The sequence below is a fragment of the Ranitomeya imitator genome, chromosome 2 (assembly GCF_032444005.1).
Source record: "Ranitomeya imitator isolate aRanImi1 chromosome 2, aRanImi1.pri, whole genome shotgun sequence".
NCBI lineage: Eukaryota > Metazoa > Chordata > Amphibia > Anura > Dendrobatidae > Ranitomeya > Ranitomeya imitator.
In genome coordinates this window covers 631,016,408-631,030,263 of record NC_091283.1, presented here as the reverse complement: position 1 = coordinate 631,030,263, position 13,856 = coordinate 631,016,408, and the positions used below count along the sequence as shown (strand labels likewise).

The 13,856-nt window shown below is 42.0% G+C and overlaps 1 pseudogene; it reads left to right on the top strand.

The window, feature by feature from the left end:
- Positions 1-13,856, top strand: part of LOC138666765 (zinc finger protein 420-like) — a 94,363-nt pseudogene that overhangs the window by 28,884 nt on the left and 51,623 nt on the right.

Sequence of the window (13,856 nt, the reverse complement as noted above, 5' to 3'; positions counted from 1 at the left end):
ATAAATGGTATAGTCTCTAACTGGGTCGCTGTGACCAGTGGGGTACCGCAGGGGTTGGTATTGGGACCTGTTCTCTTCAACATATTCATTAATGATCTGGTAGAAGGTTTACACCGTAAAATATCGATATTTGCAGATGATACAAAACTATGTAAAGCAGTTAATACAAGAGAAGATAGTATTCTGCTACAGGTGGATCTGGATAAGTTGGAAACTTGGGCTGAAAGGTGGCAGATGAGGTTTAACAATGATAAATGTAAGGTTATACACATGGGAAGAAGGAATCAATATCACCATTACACACTGAACGGGAAACCACTGGGTAAATCTGACAGGGAGAAGGACTTGGGGATCCTAGTTAATGATAAACTTACCTGGAGCAGTCAGTGCCAGACAGCAGCTGCCAAGGCAAACAGGATCATGGGGTGCATTAAAAGAGGTCTGGATACACATGATGAGAGCATTATACTGCCTCTGTACAAATCCCTAGTTAGACCACACATGGAGTACTGTGTCCAGTTTTGGGCACCGGTGCTCAGGAAGGATATAATGGAACTAGAGAGTACAAAGGAGGGCAACAAAATTAATAAAGGGGATGGGAGAACTACAATACCCAGATAGATTAGCAAAATTAGGATTATTTAGTCTAGAAAAAGGAAGACTGAGGGGCGATCTAATAACCATGTATAAGTATATAAGGGGACAATACAAATATCTCGCTGAGGATCTGTTTATACCAAGGAAGGTGACGGGCACAAGGGGGCATTCTTTGCGTCTGGAGGAGAGAAGGTTTTTCCACCAACATAGAAGAGGATTCTTTACTGTTAGGGCAGTGAGAATCTGGAATTGCTTGGCTGAGGAGGTGGTGATGGCGAACTCAGTCGAGGGGTTCAACAGAGGCCTGGATGTCTTCCTGGAGCAGAACAATATTGTATCATACAATTATTAGGTTCTGTAGAAGGACGTAGATCTGGGGATTTATTATGATGGAATATAGGCTGAACTGGATGGACAAATGTCTTTTTTCGGCCTTACTAACTATGTTGCTATGTTACCATGACATTTGTTTTCCTTTCTTGTCACCCCATTGGTGTAGTGTTGCCTACTTATGCATTGCTACTGATGTCACATCTGCAGTGATATGTGCACAATTATTAAGCATCGCTCACCTGTACTTTTCATTACAATAGGACACACTCTTGATCGCTGCCCACAGTACACATGTCCTTGCATTATGTGCAGGCACAAAGTCATCAGTACCGCTGGCTTCCCAATGCAAAAGTGAGCGACGCAAGCTAACCCTTTCAATAAACCAATCCGGCATTTGGTAGAACGTGCGTCTGATGTGTCCCTGCAGTTGGTGACCATAATTACACTTCTATACGCTGATTGTTTCACATCTGTTTCTATACTGTTTTTGTCTTGGAGCATGTGTTACTGTGTACAGTTTGCTTGGCACTATTGTCATTGATTTGTTCTTTATTTTGATTATGTATGCCAGATATCTATACATTTTATTCCTAAAACACAATTAGAATTCCTGACATTTTGAGACATTACTATCTATGTTTGTGTTGTTTTTTTAATTGAATTTATTTTACTAAAGTACTTGATTGTTCATTATACCAGTCTCCTGCATATTTCTTAAAATAGAGAGGGATGCAGGTTTGTGGAATAAAACTTTCTTTATTAGTAAATTAATTGAATTCCTATGGTGAGGGATAAAATGTCATATCAAAAGCATGGCGTAGCGTAGCTAAAAAGTAGGTGCACAGTCCATGACTAAATAGTCAGACGATTGATCAGGCAAGCCGATCTACCGATTTCTTGTGTTATTCACCCTTAATCATGATCATACTATGCTTTCGATATGACATTTTAACCCTCACCATTGTGATTGAATGCATTCGCTAAAGGCGCGGTCAGATGGCAGTATAACACGGACGATGATTGGAACTCAATGCTTGGACTGGCCAGCAGCTCTCCCAACCCGAGCGTGATAGCATGTATTTCTATGCGATTGCCACGATCGGGTTAGGAGAAAAACTGGCCAGTCCATGCACTATGCAATCATCAGTGCTATACTGCTGTCTGATTGCACCCTAATAAAGAATATTTTACTCTACGGACCTGAATCCTTCTCTTTATCCCCCCCCCCCAAGGACAACATCTGCAAGGAGCTTGTATCTACTCCCCGTGTTTGCATGGGTTTCCGCCGGGTTCTCCTGTTTTCCTCCCACTGCTTACAAGCGGGTTAGTAAATGAGTTAACCTGGCATATGATAGTGATAACCTTCTCTTAAGGTACCTTCACACATAACGATATTGTTAACGATATCGTTGCTATTTGTGACGTAGCAACGATATCGTTAATGAAATCGTTATGTGTGACAGCGACCAACGATCAGGCCCCTGCTGGGAGATCGTTGGTCGCTGAAGAAAGTCCAGAACTTTATTTCGTCGCTGGACTCCTGCTGACATCGCTGGATCGGCGTGTGACACCGATCCAGCGATGTCTTCACTGGTAACCAGGGTAAACATCGGGTAACTAAGCGCAGGGCCGCGCTTAGTAACCCGATGTTTACCCTGGTTACCATCCTAAAAGTAAAAAAAAACAAACACTAGATACTTACCTAACGCTGTCTGTCCTCCAGCGCTGTGCTCTGCACTCCTCCTGTACTGGCTGTGAGCCGGAAAGCAGAGCGGTGACGTCACCGCTCTGCTTTCCGGCTCACAGCCAGTACAGGAGGAGAGCAGAGCGCAGCGCTGGAGGACAGACAGCGGTAGGTAAGTATCTAGTGTTTGTTTTTTTTTTACTTTTAGGATGGTAACCAGGGTAAACATCGGGTTACTAAGCGCGGCCCTGCGCTTAGTTACCCGATGTTTACCCTGGTTACCGGCATCGTTGGTCGCTGGAGAGCGGTCTGTGTGACAGCTCTCCAGCGACCAAACAGCGACGCTGCAGCGATCCGGATCGTTGTCGGTATCGCTGCAGCGTCGCTTAATGTGAAGGGGCCTTTAGGGTACCGTCACACAGTGGCATTTTGATCGCTACGACGGCACGATTTGTGACGTTCCAACGATCTCGCTGTGTCTGACACGCTCCTGCGATCAGGGACCCCGCTGAGAATCGTACGTCGTAGCAGATCGTTTGAAACTTTCTTTCGTCGTCTAGTGTCCCGCTGTGGTCGCATGATCGCATCGTGTAACAAAGGTGTGCACGATATTGTATACGATGTGCGCATAGTAACCAACGGCTTCTACATCGCACATACGTCATGAAATTATCGCTCCAGCGTCGTACATTGCAAAGTGTGACAGCAGTCTACGACGCTGGAGCGATATTGTTACGATGCTGGAGCGTCACGGATCGTGCCGTCGTAGCGATCAAAATGCCACTGTGTGACGGTACCCTTAGGATAGGTTGTTAGTATCAGATTGGTGAGGGTTAAGCATCCGGCACAACCACCGATCACCTGTTACCAGCCTGCACATGATCATACAGAAGAAATATAATTATGCTGCACAAATAAGCAGGGCATTGAAAGATATAAGCTGACAAAGCTGCAAAAGATACAAAAGACCTTGTGCTCAAGTACTACAACAATAGAAGGTTAGCATTCACAGTGACTGTGATATGCTGAACAATAAATAAAGTGCAAAGAATGAAGAAGTCTGACAAGTAATACGCTCAACATAAAGCTACCTGAGACATGTAAAGTGCATGGTGCGAAAAGAATCCTGGATTGAAAAAATAGTTGGCATGGAACGGTGGGATAAGATGGTCGATGTGTATCGCCACCTACTGTGGCTTCTTCAGGTGCCTAAAGCTCAGCTACAAGTCAAATTATTTAAATATCCATCACAGAACGTGTAAACCAAAAAATAATTCGGTCACCACTATAGTACTATATTGAAAAAATGTAAATTTTATTAAACATATATTATTTTCTAAAACAAGAACCATATAAAATAGTACACATTACTACATAGATGAAGAAAGGTGCCAATCCTCACAAATGAGGGACTACATTGCCATAAGTAAGCATCCAACTCCTAGGCCAAACATATACATTCAATGACATCACTGAATCATGGGGAGACACACTCCAACAATGTATCCCATGCAATAGCTTCTTCTGGACGCCTCCAGAAGAAGCTATTGCGAAACGTGCGTAGGGGCAGAGGGACGCCGAGGTTCGCACACTAGGCCCACCTATCAGGTAATATACCGCTTATCAATACTGCTATACACATACTCTGGGCATCCTGTTCATCATTATATGATCTCGTGTCATTCCCCGTTAGGAGTTATGGTACCATAGGGGTTATTTTGACACATGGGATACATTGTTGGAGTGTGTCCAAATCCAGTGCGCACCTGTACATATTAAAGACATGAGCCAGTCATGGTAAATTTTGTGTGTGTTGGATCCTTTTTTATCCATCATTTTCTAAAGTGTTGGCCCACCATTTTAAATAAGGAATTAGATGCCAGAGAGGTGGCCCAGAACAATCAGGCACAAGGCATTTTCAGTAGTGCTTCTGTGGAACAGGATAAAGGTGTGGATGCAGGTTTTCAGAGTATTTCAAGGGAACGCATTAATTTACATAAATCCCTTACCAGAGTGTGGGGAACATTAAAAGTCTTGAGGAGTATAAGAGGTCTCACCTGATGCCAAGGGGATTTAGGGTGCAAATCTTTCCTGCCTGGGAGGCTGATGTCAGGTTTGAACAGACATGGGAGGCAGGTTTAGTTAAATGTTCATTCATTATGGACATTCCCATTGAGCATGTTCGCTCTCTTTTGGTCAAGATTAAGGAGGACATCAAAACATGTGAATCCAAACTAAATGCCTTTGATAACAACTTGGTTATCCCCTTTTAACAAAAACTCAAAACCACCATTGACCAATATGAGAAGGATATTAGTGGGGTAAAAACCACAAATTTTACATAGATAAAATCACACTAATAAAATAAATGTGCTTATAAATGGATTCATCAAGGCAACAGGAGGTCAAATGCAATGGATTCCAACATCGGGCATGCATATGGTCAACATGAACTATCATCGACATTACTTTATCACCAGCCGACTATCATTGATGACCTACGATGAGAGACAGGTTTTACGGCATTAAATTGAGTTATTACAGGAGAACGAGAATCCTGAGGTCAGAAAGAGGTTTACGGACAGATTGCTTTAACGGGCACCATTTTTTTTTCACTATTTCCGGTAACTCAGATTTGCTTTGATACTGTATACAGAGATATTCAAAATCTTAAATTGGATTAGAACAGAGAAAATAATATCAATCAGAATTACGTGATAGCAATACGTGAATTAACCCCTTTGCGACCGTGGGTTTTTCCATTTTTGAGTTTCCATTTTTTGCTCCTTTTCTTCCCAGAGCCATAACTTCCTTATTTTTCCATCAATATGGCCATCTGAGGGCTGTTTTTTGCAGGACGAGTTGCACTTTTGAACGACAACATTGGTTTTGCCATATAATGTACTGGAAAAAGGGAAAAAAAATTCAAAGTGTGAAGTTGCAAAAAAAAGTGCAATTTCACAATTTTTTTTTTGTTTTGTTTACCATATTCTCTAAATGCTAAAACTGATCTGCCATTATGATTCTCCAGGGCATTACGAGATCGTAGATAGCGAACATGTCTAGGTTCTATTTTATTTTAGTGGTAAAAATATCCACAATTTCTTTAAAATAAAAAAAAAAAAGTAGCAATTTTCTGAGACCCGGAACGTCTCCATTTTTTGTGATCTGGGGCTGGGTGAGGGCTTATTTTTTTTACGTGCCAAGCTGACGTTTTTGTTACCATTTTTTGTGTAGGTACGATGTTTTGATCACCCGTTATTGCATTTTAATGCAATGTTATGACGACTAAAAAACGTAATTCTGGGGATTCGGGTTCTTTTTCTCATTATGCCATTTACTGATCAGATTAATTATTTTTATATATTGATAGAACGGGTGATTTTGAACGCGGCGATACCAAATATGTGTGTGTTTAATTGTTTTTATTTTGAATGGGGTGTAGTGCAGCCGGGTTGGTGCAGTGCGACAGATAGGCAGTGTCACGTACCCGCTTCTCAGCACGTGACGGGGTTGTGCCTGCAAGGGTTAATCTCTCACTCAGTCCAGCATTCAACCTCTGTCCTATGCTGCAATGGGAGCATAAATCGCACCCCCAACACAGACCATGCTCCCCACTTCATAAACACTACCACCACTCACCGAACACACGGGTGATGAATCCCAGAAGTACTACTACTGTCTTGACAATCAGCAGGGTCACACACTCTAAGGCTATGGATTCTTTAGAGCATACCAAGGTTCAAACTTATTAAAGTTTTAAGCTTTAATAGAAAAGGTACAGTGCTTACAATAAAAGATATAAAAATATGGAAATAAAAAGTGACATACAAATATGCAAAACAGTTATAAAAATAAAGGGAGAAAACTTACAGAAATATCTAAACTTTGCAGTCTGGCATTCTGCTCCCTGAGGGGGGTATGAATATGGAATTGCGCACATCAGTTTGGCTGCCCCTCAATCTGTGAACAGCTTTCTATGTGTAAAGGCCTAATTTATAGAGTAAACCTGGAGGTCAAATTTCTAGACCAGCCTCTCAGGTTAATATTCTAATCCTTGGATTGTTACTGGATCCTGGCTATTTTACCAATGAATACATTATTTTTCTTTGAACCTATTTGTGCGACCTTTCTCATAGTAAAGGCTACGTTCACATTAGCGTCGCGTCGCTGTTGCGTCGGCGACGCAGTGGCGACGCGCCCCTATGTTTAACATAGGGGACGCGTGCGTCTTTTTGCACGCGTTTTCCGACACGTGCGTCGTTTTAGACGCTAGCGTCGGACGCAAGAAAACGCTACAAGTTGCATTTTTCTTGCGTCCGATTTCGTCAAAAAACGATGCACGCGTCGCAAAACGCGCGCGTTTTTGCGCGTTTTTCCGTGCGTCGCGTCGCCGACGCAGGGCGGCGCAACGCTAGTGTGAACGTAGCCAAACAGTGTCATGCTGCAATTCGCGTATCTGTTCAAAGGAGTCAGAAGGTATGAAGTGTTTCCAATTCTGTGTGTTCAGGACATCCCCCTGGGGTGACTGGAGACCAGGAGAACTGCCTGCTCAGGATAACATAGGTCATGATCTTTGTGAGAGCTGCAGTCTAAGGACAGAAGTTAATTTACTGCTGGTCATACATCCATACATATACATATTTCACTACAGGCAGGGACCACAGAAATGTTCAAAGCAAATGTCTTTAAAGGAAACCTGTCAACAGGTTTGGCCGATACCATTTACGGCCACCACCTTTCAGGGTTTATACACAGCATTCTATAATGCTGTCTATCTGCCCCCAACACGACTTGTAAGAGAAGAAAAATAACTTTTATTACACTCACCTGCCGGGTGGTCCTCTTCTTGGTCTGGCACCTCCCATCTTCTATCGATACCGTCCTCCTGCTTGCTTCAGACTTGCAAATTTCAATGGATTTTATTTGAGGAGGTGTTTGAGACATGTCACTTTTCCGGAATCTTTGTTCTACAAGTAACGTGGGAACCCCTATATTTCCAGTGAAAGATGACAGATCTGAGTGGGGGTTGATTTTTTGCGGGAGAAGTTAGCGTTTCTATTGGTGACATTTTGAGGTACATAGCATTTTTTGATCACTTTCAGAATAAAGCTGGGATCACATTCTTGTGTTTTACGCTGAACACTTACGTTGTGGTTTTCGTGTAAATCTCACAAAAAAGTGATCTAGATGAAACCTCCAATCACACCGCTCACTATGAGTCAGATGGAGACACTTTGGAGTTCATTTGGCATCCGGAGGTATCCATCTTTTTAGGCGTTCATAAAACTGTGGTCATCCACATTTGTTTACTAAAATGATGAGACTGTCAGAACAGAGATGAGACCGATAACAAAATGTCTCCATCTGCCTCATAAGTGAGTGGTTCCATCAGGAATTTTCTCTGAATTGTATTTTTTGGGTTTTACATGAAAACTCTAACATAAGCGCTCAGCAGAGAGTGCAAGACAAACCTGAACCGAGCCTTATTCCCATTTCTGGGAGGCACACAATGAACAAATAGCAGTACAAGAATCGTTTTTATTTTTGCACAGTTCACCATGCAGTATAAATGATAAAGCAGATTTATCAGCGATAGCAGATTCATATTGGGTTTTTTATGTTTTGCTGCTGTCGCACAGTAAAAATGCCTTTTAAAATAAATAAATTTTTGTCATGGAAACATTCTGAGACCTGTAACTTTTATATTTTTTGGCGACAAGAGCTGTATGAGGGCTTATTTTTTGCACAAGTTGGAGATTTTTTTTGGTACTATTTTAGGTTACATAACATTTGTTTTTAACCCCTTCATGACATGCGCCATACATGTACAGTCATGGCCAAAATTTTTGAGAATGACACCAAAATTATATTTTCACATGATCTGCTGCCCTCTGGTTTTTATTAGTGTTTGTCTGATGTTTATATCACATACAGAAATATAATTGCAATCATATTATGAGTACCAATAGGTTATATTGACAGAATGAGTTAATGCAGCAAGTCAATATTTGCAGTGTTGACCCTTCTTCTTCAAGACCTCTGCAATTCTCCCTGGCATGCTCTCAATCAACTTCTGGACCAAATCCTGACCAATAGCAGTCCATTCTTGAATAACCAATGCTTGCATTTTGCCAGAATTTGTTGGTTTTTGTTTGTCCACCCGTCTCTTGATGATTGACCACAAGTTCTCAATGGGATTAAGATCTGGGGAGTTTCCAGGCCATGGACCCAAAATCTCTATGTTTTGTTCCATGAGCCATTTAGTTATCACCTTTGCTTTATGGCAAGGTGCTCCATCATGCTGGAAAAGGCATTGTTGGGCGCCAAACTGCTCTTGGACGGTTGGGAGAAGTTGCTCTTGGAGGACATTCTGGTACCATTCTTTATTCATGGCTGCGTTTTTAGGCAAGACTGTGAGTGAGCCGATTCCCTTGGCTGAGAAGCAACCCCACACATGAATGGTTTCAGGATGCTTTACAGTTGGCATGAGACAAGACTGGTGGTAGCACTCACCTCTTCTTCTCCGAATAAGCTGTTTTCCAGATGTCCCAAACAATCGAAAAGGGGATTCATCTGAGAAAATGACTTTGCCCCAGTCCTCAGCAGTCCACTCCCTGTACCTTTTGCAGAATATCAGTCGGTCCCTGATGTTTTTTCTGGAGAGAAGTGGCTTCTTTGCTGCACTCCTTGAAACCAGGCCTTGCTCAAAGAGTCTCCGCCTCACAGTGCGTGCAGAAGCACTCACACCAGCCTGCTGCCATTCCTGAGCAAGCTCGGCACTGCTGGTAGTCCGATCCCGCAGCTGAAACATTTTTAAGATACGGTCCTGGCGCTTGCTGGTCTTTCTTGGGCGCCCTGGAGCCTTTTTGACAACAATGGAAGCTCTCTCCTTGAAGTTCTTGATGATGCGATAGATTGTTGACTGAGGTGCAATCTTTGTAGCTGCGATACTCTTCCCTGTTAGGCCATTTTTGTGCAGTGCAATGATGGCTGCACGTGTTTCTTTAGAGATAATCATGGTTAACTGAAGTGAAACAATGATACCAAGCACCAGCCTCCTTTTAAAGTGTCCAGTGATGTCATTCTTACTTAATCATGACTGATTGATCGCCAGCCCTGTCCTCATCAACACCCACACCTGTGTTAATGGATCAATCACTAAAACGATGTTAGCTGCTCCTTTTAAGGCAGGACTGCAATGATGTTGAAATGTGTTTTGGGGGTTAAAGTTCATTTTCTGGGCAAATATTGACTTTGCAAGTCCAGTAATTGCTGTTAAGCTGATCACTCTGACATTCAGGAGTATATGCAAATTGCCATTAGAAAAAATGAAGCAGTAGACTTTGGAAAAATTAATATTTGTCTCATTTTCAAATCTTTTGTCCATGACTGTACTGCTCTGCGGGAGCTGCATTCCTGCAAAAACAGCAGTACAGGTGTGGCGCACCGATTGTGCGGCCTCACTCTGAGCGCCGCAGCGATCGGGTGCTGGTGTCAGCTTTGTGTGAGAGCTGACACCCCACAGCAACTGCTACGATCGGTGCTAGAACCAATTGCAGGCATTTAACCCACGTGATGCCGCTATCAGTAGTAAAGACGAATGTAAATAAAAATGGTACCTCTGAAAACGTCATCTTGTCCTGCTCTTCTCTGAGCGCTTACACCATGGTTTCCATATAAATCTCTGAAATATGTGATTCAGACAGAACCTCTGGCGGAAGATTCCCTAGAATGAGGCAGATGGAGGCACTGTGGACTCCATAGGACCTGTGATCCGGCGGTGTCCGTCTTTTTATGATTGCATAAAAGTGCCGTCGGCCACAGTTTTGTGCACTTCTGAAAAGAAGGACACCTGATAAGAGGCCAGACGGAATCCAGAATAACTCTGCTGCCTCATTATAGTGAATGGATCCATCGGGAGTTTCATCTGTCACGTCACTCTTAGATTTAGATGGAAACCCGATGTAAGTGCTCAGCTTAGAGCGCCAGATATATGTAATTATAAATGTTATGTAAAATGTTCCCAATAAAAGCTTCAACTCAATCCACAAAAAAAGCATGTCACTAACTCAGTACTAAATATAGGGGCTTCCATGTTACTGGTAGCACAAAGGCTCTGGAAAAGCAAAATGGCTCCTCGCCCCTCCAAAAGAAATTCAGCAAATTCTCCACTCCCAAATCCAAATACCCCTCCCTTCTGAGCCCCAGTGTGCCTAAACAACATTTAGCGCCCACATGTTTGGCATTTCTGTAGTGATGAGAGCCCTCCTAATTTACAGGTGCGTGTCTCCAGTAGCATGGGCTGGGCATAATGTACTGGTCACTACAAGGGCAGTTTGCAATTTTCACTCAACAACATCCACTGCTGCCTGTTTCTGGAAAACACGCATGGAGTCAAAATTGTCACTACATCTGTAGATAAATTCCCAAAGGTGTAGAATTTCCAAAATGGGTCACATGAGGAGGGGATTCTGCTTTTCTAGACCTAGGGGCTCTGTATATGGAGTTTGCAAACTATTCTAGGAAAATCTGTGCTCCAGGAGGCAAACAGTGCTCCGTTCCTCCCGAGTCTCTCCATATGGATAAGCAGTACTGTACAGCCACATATGGGGTATTTCTACATTCAGCAGAAATTATGGGACAAATTTTGGTGCCATTTTTACCGTTTTCCCAGCATGAAAATGTAAAATTTGGGGCTAACACACAATTTTGGTGGTAAAAACGTAAATTATTTTTTCTTCACTGCCCAATGGTATAAACTTCTGTGACACACCTGAGATGTCAATATAATCACTGCACCCCTAAATGAATTAATTGAGAGGTTTAGTTTGTAAAATGGGGTCAATTATGGGGGGGTTCTGCTGTTCTGGCACCTCAGGGGCTCTGGCAATGTCGCATGGCATCCTCAAACCAGTGCAGCAAAATCTGCACTGTAATATGGCGGTCCTTCCCTTTTGAGCTTTGCACAGTGCCTCAAACGTAATTTTTGACCACATATAGGGCATCGTTAAACTCAAGAGAAATTGCAACACAATGTTTGGTGTTCATTTTCTCCTATTACCCTTGTGAAAATACAAAATTTAGCGCTAAAAAAGATTTTTGCGGGAAAAAAATGATTTTTTTAATTTTCACGGCTTAATGTTCTAAACTTCTGTTTAAGCACCAAGGGGTTCAAGGTGTTCAATACACATCTAAATAAGTTCTCAAGGGGGTCTAGTTTCCAAAATGGTGTAACTTTCTCATTTTTACAACACCATTTTTTTAGGGACCACATCACATTTGAAGTCACTTTGAGGGGTCTGTATGATAGAAAATATCCAAAAGTGACACCATTCTAAAAACTGCACCCCTCAAGGTGCTCAAAACCACATTCAAGAAGTTTATTAACCCTTCAGGCGCTTCACAGGAATTTTTGTAATGTTTACAAAAAAAATGAACATTTAACTTTTTTTCGCAAAATAATTACTTCAGATCCAAATTTTGTTATTTTCCCAAGGGTAACAGGAGAAATTGGACCCCAAAAATTATTGTGCAATTTGTGCTGAGTACGCTGATACCCCATATGTTGGGGTAAACTCCTGTTTGGGCGCATGGCAGAGCTCGGAAGGGAAGAAGCACTGTTTTACTTTTTCAACGCAGAATTGGCTGGAATTGAGATCGGACGCCATGTCGCGTTTGGAGAGCCACTGATGTGCCTAAACAGTGGAAACCATTAATTCTAACTCCAACCCTAACCCGAACACACTGGGATCCATTGAAGCGTTCCAGAGTTATTACCTCATAAAGTGACAGTGGTCAGAATTAAAAAAATTGGCCTGGTCAAGAAGGTGAAAAACAGGCTTTGGGGCGAAGGAGTTAAAGGGAACCTGTCACCCCCAAAATCGAAGGTGACCTAAGCCCACCAGCATCAGGGGCATATCTACAGCATTCTGGAATTGCATCCGGTCTGGTTTGGACGCGGTGGTGCCAATTATGTATACTTCATTTTTCTTTTAATGCACATGCTGCGTTTTTAATGGTGAAATGGCTTTTCGTGATTTGTGCGTTTTTTTTTACTTTACATTGCTTATTTTACTTTTTTCACTTAGTCTCACACTGGGACATGTATTATTTTTACTCTCTTCACAAGATAACCTCAAGGTGCCATGTCAATGATCTGCATGCGCAATGACAATTGTGGGGAGCGGTGGTCAGTCCTGCCATAGGGGGTCTTTAACCCCTCAATGACCGTCAATACGTCTTTTAACGGACCTGAGATATAAGAGAATAGCATCCCCACACAGGTGACAATCCGTCAGCTGCCGGCTGTACACTATAGCTGACAACTTGCTGCATCAGCCACGATCAACATTGGCACCGTCCATATCTGTTTAACCCCTTAGAAGCTGCTGTCAATAGTGACTACATCATTATAAATGGTTAACAGAGTGTGGGGGCTCCCTCTTTATCCCCATTGGCCCCCTGAGATCATGATTGTGTGGTCCTGATGTTTGCCATGGCAATTCACAGCCAAATAGCGGCCTTAGAGTCTGCCGGCTATAGTGGCCTGTTCAAATGTCAGTGACATTTAGGTGGTAAAAATACACATTTTCATTCCTGTCATGTCACTTTGCATTAATTCCTGAAAATCACCTGCAGGATTAATAAACCTCGTTATGGCAAATTTTAATATATCAGGGGGTGCTGTTTTTAAAATGGTATCACTTTTGGGGGTTTCACGATATATAAGACCCCTAAATTCACTTCAAACCTGGATAGGTCCTTAAAAAAAATAATTTTGTGAATTTCCATGAAAAAATTACTGCTACCCGTTTAAACCTCCTAAAATGCTAACAAAATAAAATAACATTTTACAAACGGTGCTGATGTAAAGCCGATATGAGGGAAATGTTATTTATTAATGGTTTGCTGTGGTATGACCATCTGGATTAAAGGGATAATCATTCAAAGTTTGAAAATTGCTATTTTTTTTAATTTGTCAAATTTCTAATATTTTTTTATAAACACAAAACATATCGACCTAAATTTACCATCATCATAAAGTATAATGTGTCACGAAAAAAGCAATCTCAAAATCACTGGGATTTGTTGAAGCGTTCCAGAGTTATTACCACATAAAGGGACACTGGTCAGATTTTTTTTTAAATTTGGCTCCGTCACTAACCTTTTTTAACCAGTTAGATATCGCGACAGCGGAATTTAAGGGGTTAATAGGCCATCTCCTATTCCTGGGTCACTG